The sequence below is a fragment of the Dendrobates tinctorius genome, unplaced genomic scaffold, assembly GCF_039654945.1.
Source record: "Dendrobates tinctorius isolate UK_male_01 unplaced genomic scaffold, ASM3965494v1 ptg000122l, whole genome shotgun sequence".
Classification (NCBI taxonomy): Eukaryota; Metazoa; Chordata; class Amphibia; order Anura; family Dendrobatidae; genus Dendrobates; species Dendrobates tinctorius.
The window spans coordinates 5,975,035-5,987,629 of record NW_027361790.1 but is presented as its reverse complement, the minus strand read 5'-3'; the positions used below and the strand labels follow the sequence as shown (position 1 = coordinate 5,987,629).

Here is a 12,595-nt window from a genome sequence, read left to right as displayed (position 1 = left end):
AACAATGCAGTCGAGCTGAGGCTGCTATCAAAGCACCTGGGCTTCCATAACACCTCAGCAGTGCCGCAGGCTGATCGCCTCCATGCCACGTCACATTGATGCAGTAATTGATGCAAAAGGGCCCCGACCAAGTATTGAGTGCATTTACTGAATATACATTTCAGTAGGCCAACATTTGGGATTTTAAAATAATTTTTCAAGCTGGTGTTATAACGTATTCTAATTTACTGAGATAATGACTTTCGGGTTTTCGGTGGCTGTAAGCCATAATCATCAACATTAACAGAAATAAACACTTGAAATAGATCACTCTGTAATGACTCTATATAATATATGAGTTTCACTTTTTGTTTTGAAGAACTGAAATAAATTAACTTTTTCATGATATTCTAATTTTGTGAGAAGCACCTGTATATTAGCGGCCAAAACATCAAACAATTTTCTGAAGATGTCTACCATAAAATTGTTAGAAACGTGGGAGAATTTTACTACAAGTTGCTCAAAAATGTCAATAGTATACGTTACAAAATAGCAAGTTGCAATACAAATGTCATGCACATGTTGCTTATTTTTTCCTTGCAGATCTAAAGCAGTTTCACATCTCCAGCAGGTCAATTCTTTCATGGTTTTTGGAGTGTTAATCACTCATTCTAATAAATGGGGAAAAAAAACTAATCCGAAAAATGCATAAAAATGTGTGAAAAACACCGCAATTTTATTTTCTTTTAAGCTGCTGTTTTCCTGCCAAGACACAAGATTTTGATGCCTAAATGTCTGCAGCAATTACTTCACGTGTGCAGATACCATGATGCCCTTGTTGTACTGCAGTTAGTCCAATGTTTTAAGTATTGTCTCTGTCCTTATTGCTAGGCTCTGACGTACTGACAACAGCCAAAAATCCCCCTGAAATGGCTCCTGGATTCCCTGCCTAGTCTCTGATGCAAAGCCTGATAATCCCCCTGATTGAACGCGCTACACAATGTGATGCCATAGCTGCACGGCATCAAGGCGTTGCCCACGTGTCTGCGCAGAACGTCATTAACCTCTTGCATGCTTCCGCAGTGAGTCAAATAGGCATTTTTTTCCCTTTTGAAATGAATTGCAAAGTGTTGGAACTCTCAGGTATCGGTGAATTTCAGGAAATTCGACTTTGTAATTAATCTTCCATTGATAGAGCCGCTCACCTCTAGTCAATTTCATTGAAAGTCACATCTTACTCCAGTGCACCCTTCATCAAGACCATCATACAAAATGCCACTCTGGACGAATCAGGGCCAATATATGAATATGTATGATAAATGTTTATTTCTGTTTACAAATATTAATTTCAGATTTTTTTTTTTAAAAATGAGACTTCGATTTTCAAATTCTATCCCATAGATTGTAGATGAGATGTTTTATATTCTGGCATTTTTCATGAGATATTTTTCTTTTCCATACTTAGAAGATTGAGCATAGTTGTAATACACAAGAAAGCTCTACTTTGTAATGCAGCATCTGATGTTAAAACCTCAGCTACTACATAGTTTTAGTAATTCCTCTCACGCCCTCATCACAGGGTCACAGCCAGTCATGTCATTGAAAAGGCAAACTTCAGTCACTTGCTTGGACTGGTTTGACATGTCACCTGATGTGTGCTGCGTGTCTGTAGATATAAACGGCGAGGGTGACTCAGTTTCTTAACTCATTGTTATGTTACATTCAAGTTTCCATTCCATGTAAGATGCTGCTGTCTGAAGATCCCGGGCAGTGATGATGTGTTGCTCGGCCTGCTTTAAACACTGTTACGGAGTTCTGGAGTGTTGTTATTGTTTTAGGGAAGGTGTATATGGGAATTGGCTGATATCTGAACAGAGCCCTATTTGGTAGCAGTCAGTAGAATGGGTAGGAAGTAGTTGAATACACATACAGATCAAAAGGCAGCACCTTTCCTCTACTATTGCTCAAGATATTAAGAAGGGGGCTGGAGGGGGCACAGCCTAAAGGAAGCCCCCCATGACTGCAATGGGCGGGTAAGTTTTTAAATTTGTTATGGCCGGGTAATAGTGATTGGCTGGGATGGGCCAGGGGAGGGGTTTGGGGTGGGGGGGCAGCCTGGTCAGGGAAAAAGTGCGGGAAAAGCCACACTTCACCAACGTAACTGAAGGAGAGAAGACCCTACCTTACAGACAGCAACCAGATGGAGACCGTGGAGCAGCTGATGGCCAGACTTCAGGAGGCAGCCCGGTCCAGGAGGGGAGGATGGCTTCAAACCCAGCTTTCCACCCTCCTCAGAGCAACAGACCTTCCAGGGACCAGCCGGCGAGGAAGAAGGACCAGACCCCCCGAAATGCTGTCACCGGAGGTGATGCAGCGCAGCAGGCGACGGCTGCGGAGCCCCTCCAGGGACCCTGCGGGCGGCGCAGGCACTGGGGTCGCTTCCCCTCCTAGCGCCCGTCCCGGCAGGAATCCGCCCAGCTGGCCTGTGGGCGCTTACAGCCGGAGAACGGAGGGCGCCCAGGAGCAGGAAGCGAGACCGGATGTGACGTCGTGGGCGGGAGACGAACCATCGTGGGGCCCAGCAGCATCCAGCCGGCCCGAGGGAGACGGAGCAGGCCGCGGCAGGTCTGCTTCCACACGGGGGGACGGCAGCGGGCGGCGACAGGAAGGACGGCGGCTGTTGGAGTGGCGGCAGGTACCCCTAGGGATGAGGACTGCTCCAGGGTGCCTGGCAGTCGGGGCGCCAGACGAAAGTGGCGCGATGGGCGGGCAGGGGCAGCGAGGGGACGCCCTGCCTGGCCCCACCACGGCAGGGAGAGCAGAGGGAGCAGCGGGCGGGAGGGGGCAGCGGGACGACACCCCACCTGGCCCCAGCACAGCGCGGACGGCGGAGAGAGCGGCGGGCGGGAGGAGGCAGTTGGAGACCGCCCGACCTGGCCCCAACACAGAAAGGAGGGTAGAGAGAGCGATGGGTACCCCCGACCGGATGTCCGGCAGTCGGCTGGAGTGTCATACGGACCGGTCAGCCTGGTCCGGGTCTAGAGACCGTCACAGATCCCGTTCAGGCGGGAGTTCGAGGGAGCGTCGGTATTCACATGCTCGGGTCCCCCCTGGTGACGAGGAGGCCAGGGGCGCGGGCCTTGAGCAGCCGAGTGTGCTTCGGGATGACGGAAGGCGTCAGGATTCTGGATATCCGGCTGGCGGGGACACAGCACCCGCGCAGCTTGGTGAGTATGGCTCTATGTCTTGTTTGTTGCCCGCAGGGGCTGTATTACAAGAGATTGGAGATAGGATGGGAGATGTTAGGGAGCAGGGGGGGCGTAGGGGTCCTACCGGGGCTGAGGTGCCCGGACTGAGGGATATTTTAGATACTATATCAAAAATATTGAGGAGAATGGAAGGGGGGGTAATTGGGGAGGCAGCTCCATCCCCGGCGGGGGCATGGTTAGCGGGGCGTGGTTCCGTCACTCAGTCAGTAGGTGAGGCGGTTCGCTCTGTGGAAGGTGACGAGGGAGTATCGGCGGGGGTATCTGTCTCGGTGCAGACGGAAACGGATAAGGGGGATAAGATAAACCTGGACGATAGGGCAAAGGGGGAGGTTTATGTGTGTTTTGAGGGGCCTCTGGGTGCCCATTTGAAAAAAGAAGTGAAAGAAAAGATTTGGAGTGACGAGTATGTTGAGATATTTTCCCTGCTTCCGTTAGAAAAATTTAATCTGGATAAGGGGAAAAAAGATGATAGTAAGAAAGAAGAGGGGGAAAAGAGGAGGTGGCGTCTGATTCCACAGACTTTTGTGAATTGGATGCAGGCATTCGCTATTTTGGCGAGTGTCATAGGTGAAAAGTCTCCGGATAATTGTTCTGGCTTGTTCTGTTATTTGGATGCTATTGGGGAGGCGCATCGTATATATGGGGGGCAGGCGTGGCTGCGATATGACGAGCAGTTTAGACAGAGGAAGGCGGTAAGGCCAGAGATAAAGTGGGACCAGAAAGATATCGGGCTGTGGTTGAAGGTGATGGCTCCAGTGAGGTATGGGCAGTCCTTTCACGGGAGCGGGGGCGGTAGTAGTCAGCCAGCAGGTCATGGAAGCGGTGGTCAGGCAACACAGGGAGGAAGAGAAAAGTCAGGGACGTGTTGGAAATTTAATGATGGGCAGTGCAAGTATGGGACCAACTGTAAGTTCAGGCATGCGTGCTCCCACTGTAACGGTGGCTCCCACGGGGCTTGAAAATGTTTTAAGAAGGGGAAGGGTAAGCCAAACGTGGGTGCCGGTCAAGGGGGAGAGCCCGGTGAGAGTTCAAAAGATGGCCCCCTTTCTAAATAGATACCCATCTAGGGCGGAGGCTAGTGTTCTTTGGCACGGTTTTCTTGAGGGTTTCAGGATTCCGGCTCCCGGCCATGTGGTTCCGCTTTCATTTAAAAATTTGCGGTCGGCAGTAATGCATGCGGAGGTGGTTGATGCAAAGTTAAATAAGGAAGTGGAATTGGGCAGGATGGCGGGACCGTTCCCCGCGGCTCCAGTGGCGGGTTTGGTTGTTTCCCCATTGGGGGTAGTGCCAAAGAAGGAGCCGAACAAGTTTCGTTTGATTCAACATTTGTCTTACCCAAAGGGCTTGTCAGTTAATGGCGGTATTGACCGAGAGTTGTGCTCAGTGGAGTATACCTCCTTTGATACGGCGGTGCATTGGGTGCGACGTTATGGGTCAGGGGCTTTGTTGGCAAAGACGGACATTGAGTCCGCGTTTCGGTTATTGCCGGTTCATGCAGAAAGCATTCCGCTGTTGGGTTGTTTTTGGGACGGGAATTTCTACCTTGATAGGTGTTTGCCGATGGGTTGTGCAATTTCGTGTTTGTTGTTCGAGATGTTTAGTACTTTTTTGGAGTGGGTGGTAAGGGATGTTGCGGGTGTGGAATCGATCATTCACTATCTGGATGACTTTCTTTTTATTGGTCCCCCGGATTCACCGTTGTGTAGGAATGCGTTGGCAGCCATGTTTTGGATGGCAGAGCATTTCGGGGTCCCGCTTGCATCAGAGAAGACGGAAGGGCCAAAAACCGTTATAAGTTTTTTGGGCATAATCATCGATTCGGAAAGGATGGAGTGTCGTTTGCCAGAGGACAAGTTGTCATTTTTTAAACAGGAGGTGGATAGGATTGTGAAGTTGCGTAAAGTGACCCTGAAGGAGTTGCAATCAGTGTTGGGGCGTTTGAATTTTGCCTGTAGGATCATGCCTATGGGCCGCATTTTTTCTCGTCGCTTGGCAGTTGCGACGGCAGGAGTAAAGGCTCCGCACCATTTTGTTCGTTTGAATAAAGAGCATAGGGCGGACTTGTTGGTTTGGCAGCGTTTTTTGCAGAATTACAATGGTCGGTCACTGATGCAGGAGGAGGCATTGAGCAATTTTGATTTTGAGATTTATACGGATGCAGTGGGTGGTTCTGGTTACGGCGCCTACTGCAAAAGAAAGTGGAGCGTGGGGCGTTGGCCTCAGGCATGGAAGTTGCTGGGCCATACAAAAAACTTGGCATTGTTGGAACTGTTTCCTATTGTGGTGGCGGTGTTCGTGTGGGGTCCTATGTTTGCAAACCGGAAAGTGCGTTTTCATTGCGACAACGCAGTGTAGTGGCGGTGATTAACAGCTTGTCGGCCTCTTCTCCCCCAGTGATCAGATTGGTTAGAGTTTTGGTTCTTCGCTGTTTGGAGTTGAATGCAGGGATTTCGGCAGTGCATGTGCTCGGTGTTACGAACTCAATAGCAGACTCTTTGTCTTGTTTTCAGTGGGGGCGTTTTCGAGAGTTGGCACCAGGAGCGGATGCCGCTGGCGTGGAATGCCCTTCTCAGCTGTGGAAGGTGATTTTGGAAGAGCGGGAAGACTAATCCGGGAATCGTTATCGCAGCAGACCTGGTCGGCATACGAATCCTCGTGGCGAGTATGGCAGCGTTGGATGGCAGAATGGGATGGGGTTGATAGTGAGGAGGATAGGATGTTGGCGGTATTGTTTTTGGTCGGGAAGGCGGCCGACAGCGGTTGGTCCGCCGCTAAGGTAAACAAATTTGTGTCGGGCTTGGCTTTCGGTTTCAAGTTACAGGGGATGACGGACGTGACAAAGAATTTTTTGGTAAGACAGGCGTTAAAAGGCTTTCGTAGGGGTAAGAAAGTTTGTGATAAACGAAGACCTATTTCGTTTAATACGTTGGAAAGCTTAGGCAGAGTCCTGGAGGGTATTTGTACTTCAGGATTCGAGTTGGTGCTGTTTAGGTTGGCTTTTTCTTTGGCCTTTTTTGGAGCAATGCGGATTGGTGAGGTGGTGTCATGCAGCAAGGTCTCACCTGGTGGGGTGCAGGCAGAAGATGTGGAATTTTGGTCAGGGGCATCGTTTTTTGGATCCGGCGTTCAAAAACTGATCAACTGGGTAGGGGCAGAAGGGTAGTTTTGGGGCGCATTGGTGGGGCACTAATGTGCCCAAGTAGTTGTTTGGAATCATATTGGAATGTGTGGGCAGGTAGGACAGGGCCTCTTTTGTGCCATGCGGATGGCACCTATTTGTCTCGCTTCCAGTTCATTGCAGTCTTGAAGAGGGGATTGTTGGAGTTGGGCCTTCCCCAGGACAGGTACGGGTCCCATTCTTTTAGGATTGGGGCGGCAACTGAAGCGGACAGTCTTGGTCTGGGGGCGGAGGCAATCAAAGGAATTGGCGGGTGGCAGTCGGATCGCTACTTACTGTATGTTCGACGTTAATAGGGGTTGTGGCTTTGTTCAGTAATTTGTTTTTCCATAATCTGTTATGTTTTCTCAGGTGGCGACCCCTTGCTTGCCTGGATATTTGGACATTCGTATGTGTATTGCGGTGCGCTGCGAGCTGATGCGAGGCCAGATGGTAGGCAGTTGGGTTTTAGGAGGAGACAGGTTCTGGTTCGGTGGTTGGGTTTTCGTGGTATGGTGTGGAGCAGGGTGTTCCCGGAATTTGCCAAGTCCGTCCGCCTGGACCGAACCCCCGACGTTGTCGTCATACATGCTGGAGGTAACGACTTGGGGGTCAGGCCTGTGAGGGACTTAATTAGGGACATACGTTCCGATTTTTTAAGATTGTGGGCATCTTTCCCGGAAGTGTTGACTGTATGGTCGGACGTTGTTCCGAGGAAAAAGTGGAGGCAGGCGAGGTCTTTAAAGGGCATTAACAGGGCAAGGGTCAAATTGAATCGGGCGGTGTCGGGATTTGTGTCTAGGAATGGGGGCATTAGTGTCAGGCACTTTGAGTTGGAGGCAGGTGTCGGTAATTTTTGGTTGGGTGATGGGGTTCATTTAAATTCTATCGGCATTGACTTGTGGGCATTGGCAATACAGGAGGGGATCGAGAGGGCCTTGGTGGTTTTGGGGCACTCACGAGCCTGAGGTGGTCAGGGCTGTTCGTGGTTGGCGGGGGGTGGGGTTCTTGGAGTTGACGGTGATTGGTCGGGGAAGGAGTTGGAAGTAATATTCCTGACAGTTTTAAAAAATGGTATGGGGGATCTGGCTTTTTGGTTATGGGCTCTGGACGGGGTTTTTACCTCGGGAGCTCTGGTGGTGAGTCTCCCGGAACGGGAGTTACGGTGCCCTTGAGCTGGGTTGGACGGCTGAGGGTAACATGGTGGTTTAGTTTTTGGTCTTGGGCCAAAAAGGTTTTATAGCCAGATCTTTTAGCTCCAAGAACCCTCCCCTCATATTATTTGCATTTAATATTTGGATGTTTATTGTTAATGTTTTATTGTTTGTTAATAAAATCGGCCGCTGTGGCCATAATTATCCAAAGAAAAAAATGGTAGTCTGTGTTATTTTAAGAATAGGGGATACTAGGAGTCGGGGAGGTTTTTTTTGGGAGAAGAGAGAAAAACTGGAGTCGCCATATGCGGTCATGCTAATGTCTCTGTCTCCTCACCAAGACACTGTGAATTAATGTTAAAGGGGTTTTCCAATTACATAAAAAGCGACACCACTGCAGGTCTCCGCTCACAGACAGAGATTGGAGAGGCTGTCACCTCATCATGTGGAATAGAAAACTGATAGCAGCTGATGAGTCTGCAGGTTTCAAGTTAGACAGATTGTATTGTTCAATGACTGTTTAGTATCAGATCCACCATGCAGCTAAAAATGAATATTACAAAGTCATATGTAGCGAAAAAAAAAGATAAACTGAAAAGATTAAATTTATAGAGGACTAGCTGAAGAGCCCAGCATTGCCCAGGCATAGTAAATAACTATGGTTAGCTATAACAAATTATAATGATTATATCTATATATATAAAGCTGAGTGTAGGGCTCCGCCCACTCTGCATAGCCACACTCACTATAATATCCCATATCGTCCCATCAGCCAGAACTACTGGACTACTACCCCTAATATCCTACATCATCCTGTTAGCCAGAGCTACCGCACTACAACCCCTAATATCCCACATCATCCCATCACCCAGAGCTACCGGACTACTACCTCTAATATCCCACGTCATCCCATCAGCTAGAGCTACTGGACTACTACCCCTAACATCCCACATCATTCCTTCAGCCAGAGCTACCAGACTACTACCTCTAATATCTCACATCATCCCTTCAGCCAGAGCAACTGGACTACTACCCCTAATATCCCACATCATCCTATCTGAGCCACCGGACTTCTACCACTAATATCCCACATCATCGCGTAAGCCAGAGCCACCGAACTACTACCCCTAATATCCCACATCATCCCGTCAGAGTCACCAGACTACTACCCGTAATATCCTACATCATCCCATGAGAGCCACCAGACTACCATCTCTAATAATATCCCACATCATCCCATCAGACCCATTGGATTACTACTCCAAATAACCTACATCATCCCGTCAGCCAGAGCCACCGGACTACTACCACTAATGTCCCACATCATCCCATCAGCCAGAGCTACCGAACTACTATCCCTAATATCCCACATCATCCCATCAGCCAGAGCCACCGGACTACTACCACTAATATCCCACATCATCCCGTCAGCCAGAGCCACCGGACTACTATCCCTAATATCCCACATCATCCCGACAGAGCCACCGGACTGCTACCCCTAATATCCCACATCATCCCGTCAGCCTGGGGTCAGAACCAGAGTGCTGAGTGGAATTGCCCTAACTTCCATACCAATGATCCCTTTTAGAGAGGCCTGGGGTCAGAACCAGAGTACTTAGTGGATTTTCCTCTGACTCCCATACCAATGATCCCTTTAATAGGAGACTGGGGTCAGAATCAGAGCACTGAGGAATTTGCCTTTACTTCCATACCGGAGAGCCCTTTAAAAGAGGCCTGAGGTCAGAACCAGATAGCAGAGTGGATTTGCCATCACTTCCATACTGGGATTCCTTTAAGAGGAGCCTGGGGTAAGAACCAGAGTGCAGAGTGGATTTGCCCTCACTTCCATACCAGGGATCCCTTTAAGAGGGGCCTGGGGTCAGAACCAGAGCGCTGAGTGGAATTGCCCTTACTTCCATTCCAATGATCCCTTTAAGAGAGCCTGGGGTCAGAACCAGAATGCTGAGAGGAATTGCCCTCACTTCCATACCGGGGATCCTTTTAAGAGTGCCTGGGGTCAGAACCACAGCGCTGAGTGGACTGGTCCTAACTTCCATACCAGAGATCCCTTTAAGAGAGGTCTGGCATCAGAACCAGAGCACTGAATGGATTTCCCCTCACTTCCATACCAGGGATCCCTTTAATAGAAGCCTGGGGTCAGAATGAGAGCACTGAGGGATTTGCCCAAAATTCCATATCGGAGATCCCTTTAAGAGGGAGGATGTGCCTATGGGATGGAGGATGTGTGATGAGTATATGGGCACAGGAGGGGTTGATTCATTTCTGTCATGTGCTCTCTGCTCCTTTCTGGGGGGCAGACAATGGCTGGGAACTTATGTTCCCAGGGATGTTAGATTTCTCCCTCCCGCTGAGGTGTTGTGGAGTGGGAAAACTGTTGCTCATAGCAACCAATCACAGCTCACCTTTTTAACAGCTCTGGTGAAATGAAAGATGCTTAGTGATTGGGTGGGGCTATGTGGAGTGGGAGTGGCTGATACACATAAATACACATATACATTCATTTATATATATATTTATATACAGTATATATATAGACAGATTTATTCTACTTTGATAAATGATACTTTAATAAAGGAATACAGTTAAATTCTTACTAACGCAGCAATTTCCTTTCTTCTGGAACCCAAACAAGTCAAGGACATAAGTCTATCAATCCCATCATACTTAGTAAGGTGGTCTACCTTCATTCTCCACCTGGATGTGATAGCCACCTCCATACATGGGCCAGGGGCCAGAGGAATGGTATTCATGATGCAGGTGCAGGTTCTAAAGATGAGATTCACGTTTTGCAAACAAATATGGTATATTGATCAGACCTTAGTCTCACACTTTAATTTTCTCACTATTCTAATTTACAATAGTTACTGTAGAGGAAAATGAGATTCATATTTAAGTCAGATTTTATTATTAGCCTTTTTTTGCCTTTAAATAAGGCAAAACAAAAATAAAGGGAACAGTAAAATACCACATCCTAGATATCACTGAATGAAATATTCTAGTTACAAATCTTTATTCATTACACAGTGGAATGCGTTGAGAACAAAAAAATATAAATGAACAATATAAATCAAAATTAATATCCCATGGAGGTCTGGATTTGGAATGATACTCAAAATCAAAGTGGAAAATCAAATTACAGGCTGATCCAACTTCAGTGGAAATGCCTCAAGTCAAGGAAATAATGCTCAGTAGTGTGTGTGGCCTCCACGTGCCTGTATGACCTCCCTACAATGTTTGGGCATGGTCCTGAAGAGGCGATGTATGTTCTCCTGAGGGGGATCTGCCTCACAAACATGGAATCATCAAGCCTGCCTCGCAAACATCAGTCAATTCCTGGACAGTCTGTGGTGCAACGTGGCATTGGTGGATGGAGCGAGATATGATGTCCCAGATGTGCTTGATTGGATTCACATCTGGGAACTGTCAGGCAAGTTCATTGCATCAATGCTTTCATCATGCAGGACCTGCTGACACACTTCAGCCACATGGGGCCTAGCATTGTCATGCATCAGAAGGAACCCAGGGCCCAGTGCACCTGCATATGGTCTAACAAAGGGTCAGAGGATCCTTGTACCTAGTCGCAGTCAGGCTACCTCTGGATAGCACATCGAGGGCTGTGCGTCCCCTCAAAGAAATGCCTCCACATACCATTACTGACCCACTGCCACACCAATCATGTTGGAGGATGTTGCAAGCAGCAAAACGCTCACCACTGTGTCTCCAGACTCAGTCATGTTTGTCACATGTGCTTAGTGTGAACTTGCTCTCATTCATGAAGAGCACAGGGCTCCAATGTCAAATCTGACAACCTTAGTGTTTTCTGGCAAATGCCAGTCACCCTGCAAAATGTTGAACTGTAAGCACAACACCCATTTGTGGATGTCGTGCCCTTAAACGACCTTGATGGAGTCGCTTTCTAACAGTTTTAGCAGACGCATGGATATTAGTAGCCTGCTGGAGGTCATTTTACAGGGTTCTGCCACTGCTCCTCCAGTTCCTCTTTGCACAAAGGAGGAGGTAGTAGTCCTACGGCTGGGCTGTTGCCCTCCTATGACCCTCTTTCATGTGTACTAGGCTGTCTCCTGGTATTTTCTCCATGCTCTGGACACTGTGCTGACAGACACAGCTACTCTTCTTGCCACAGATCACACTGATGTGCTATCCTGGATAAGCTGCATTATCTGAGCAACTTCTATGGGTGGCTACAGTAGACACCAGCTCATGCTACTGTACCTCTAGGTGTGAGAGCAATAACAAACTGCAAAAGTGACAAAAACAGCCAAAAAGGATGAGAACAGAGAAATGGTCTGTGGTCACAACCTGAGTCTTGAGTGAGACCGCACACATCTAGTAAGGACGTGACCAAATGTATGCAGATTGCATACTTGTGGTCATATGCCTGCCCACTGCCGGCATCAGAGGATCCTGACAGTGCTCACTCTGCTTGCTGTGTACGATGATCACGCTTAAGTTTTCGTGATATATCTAATGTTGACATACTTTGTCCAAAGCATTTCACTATTTGACACTATTCAGCGACAGAAAAATCCTTTAGGTTTCCCATATTGCTTGAAACCTGATGCCTGCTTAATAATGTGGAACATCCTTCTAAGTAGTTTTCCTTTAATAGGGTTCAGCTGGAAAACTAATTATCACAGGTGTTTGAGTGATATCAATGATCCAAAGACTCTGAGACATCTATGAGTTTTATTTGAAAAATCAAAAATTACTCTACATCTTTATGATACTTAAATGCAATTTGCATAATCATTTGGAATGTGTTATATGTATACAGGGCTGCCACTAGGAATTTCAGGGCCCCATACTGGCAAAATTTTCGGGGATCCCTTGAGACTCCACCCCAGCCCCGCTTCCACCTCTTGAACTATTTACAGTCTCACCACTCTCTCTTGGAAAAACTTCACTTCTCACCAATCACACATTATCAGTTCCCTTCACCAGATCACACATGTAACCAGTAGCTATTGTTTTGGCCAAAAGATTTTTTAAGCCGC

The 12,595-nt window shown here is 47.9% G+C and overlaps 1 protein-coding gene across 3 annotated transcripts in view; it reads left to right on the top strand.

Moving 5' to 3' along the window:
- The window catches only part of SLC16A7 (solute carrier family 16 member 7), a 210,254-nt gene that overhangs the window by 109,943 nt on the left and 87,716 nt on the right, over window positions 1–12,595 (top strand). Inside the window, exon 1 of one of the 3 annotated variants that reach the window (XM_073541525.1) lies at window positions 866–1,061. The exons of the other annotated variants lie outside the window; for them this stretch is intronic. The gene's annotated coding sequence lies outside the window, so the exon portion shown is untranslated. Of the gene's footprint in view, window positions 1–865; window positions 1,062–12,595 lie in introns of those variants that run through there. 3 annotated transcript variants of the gene reach the window in all.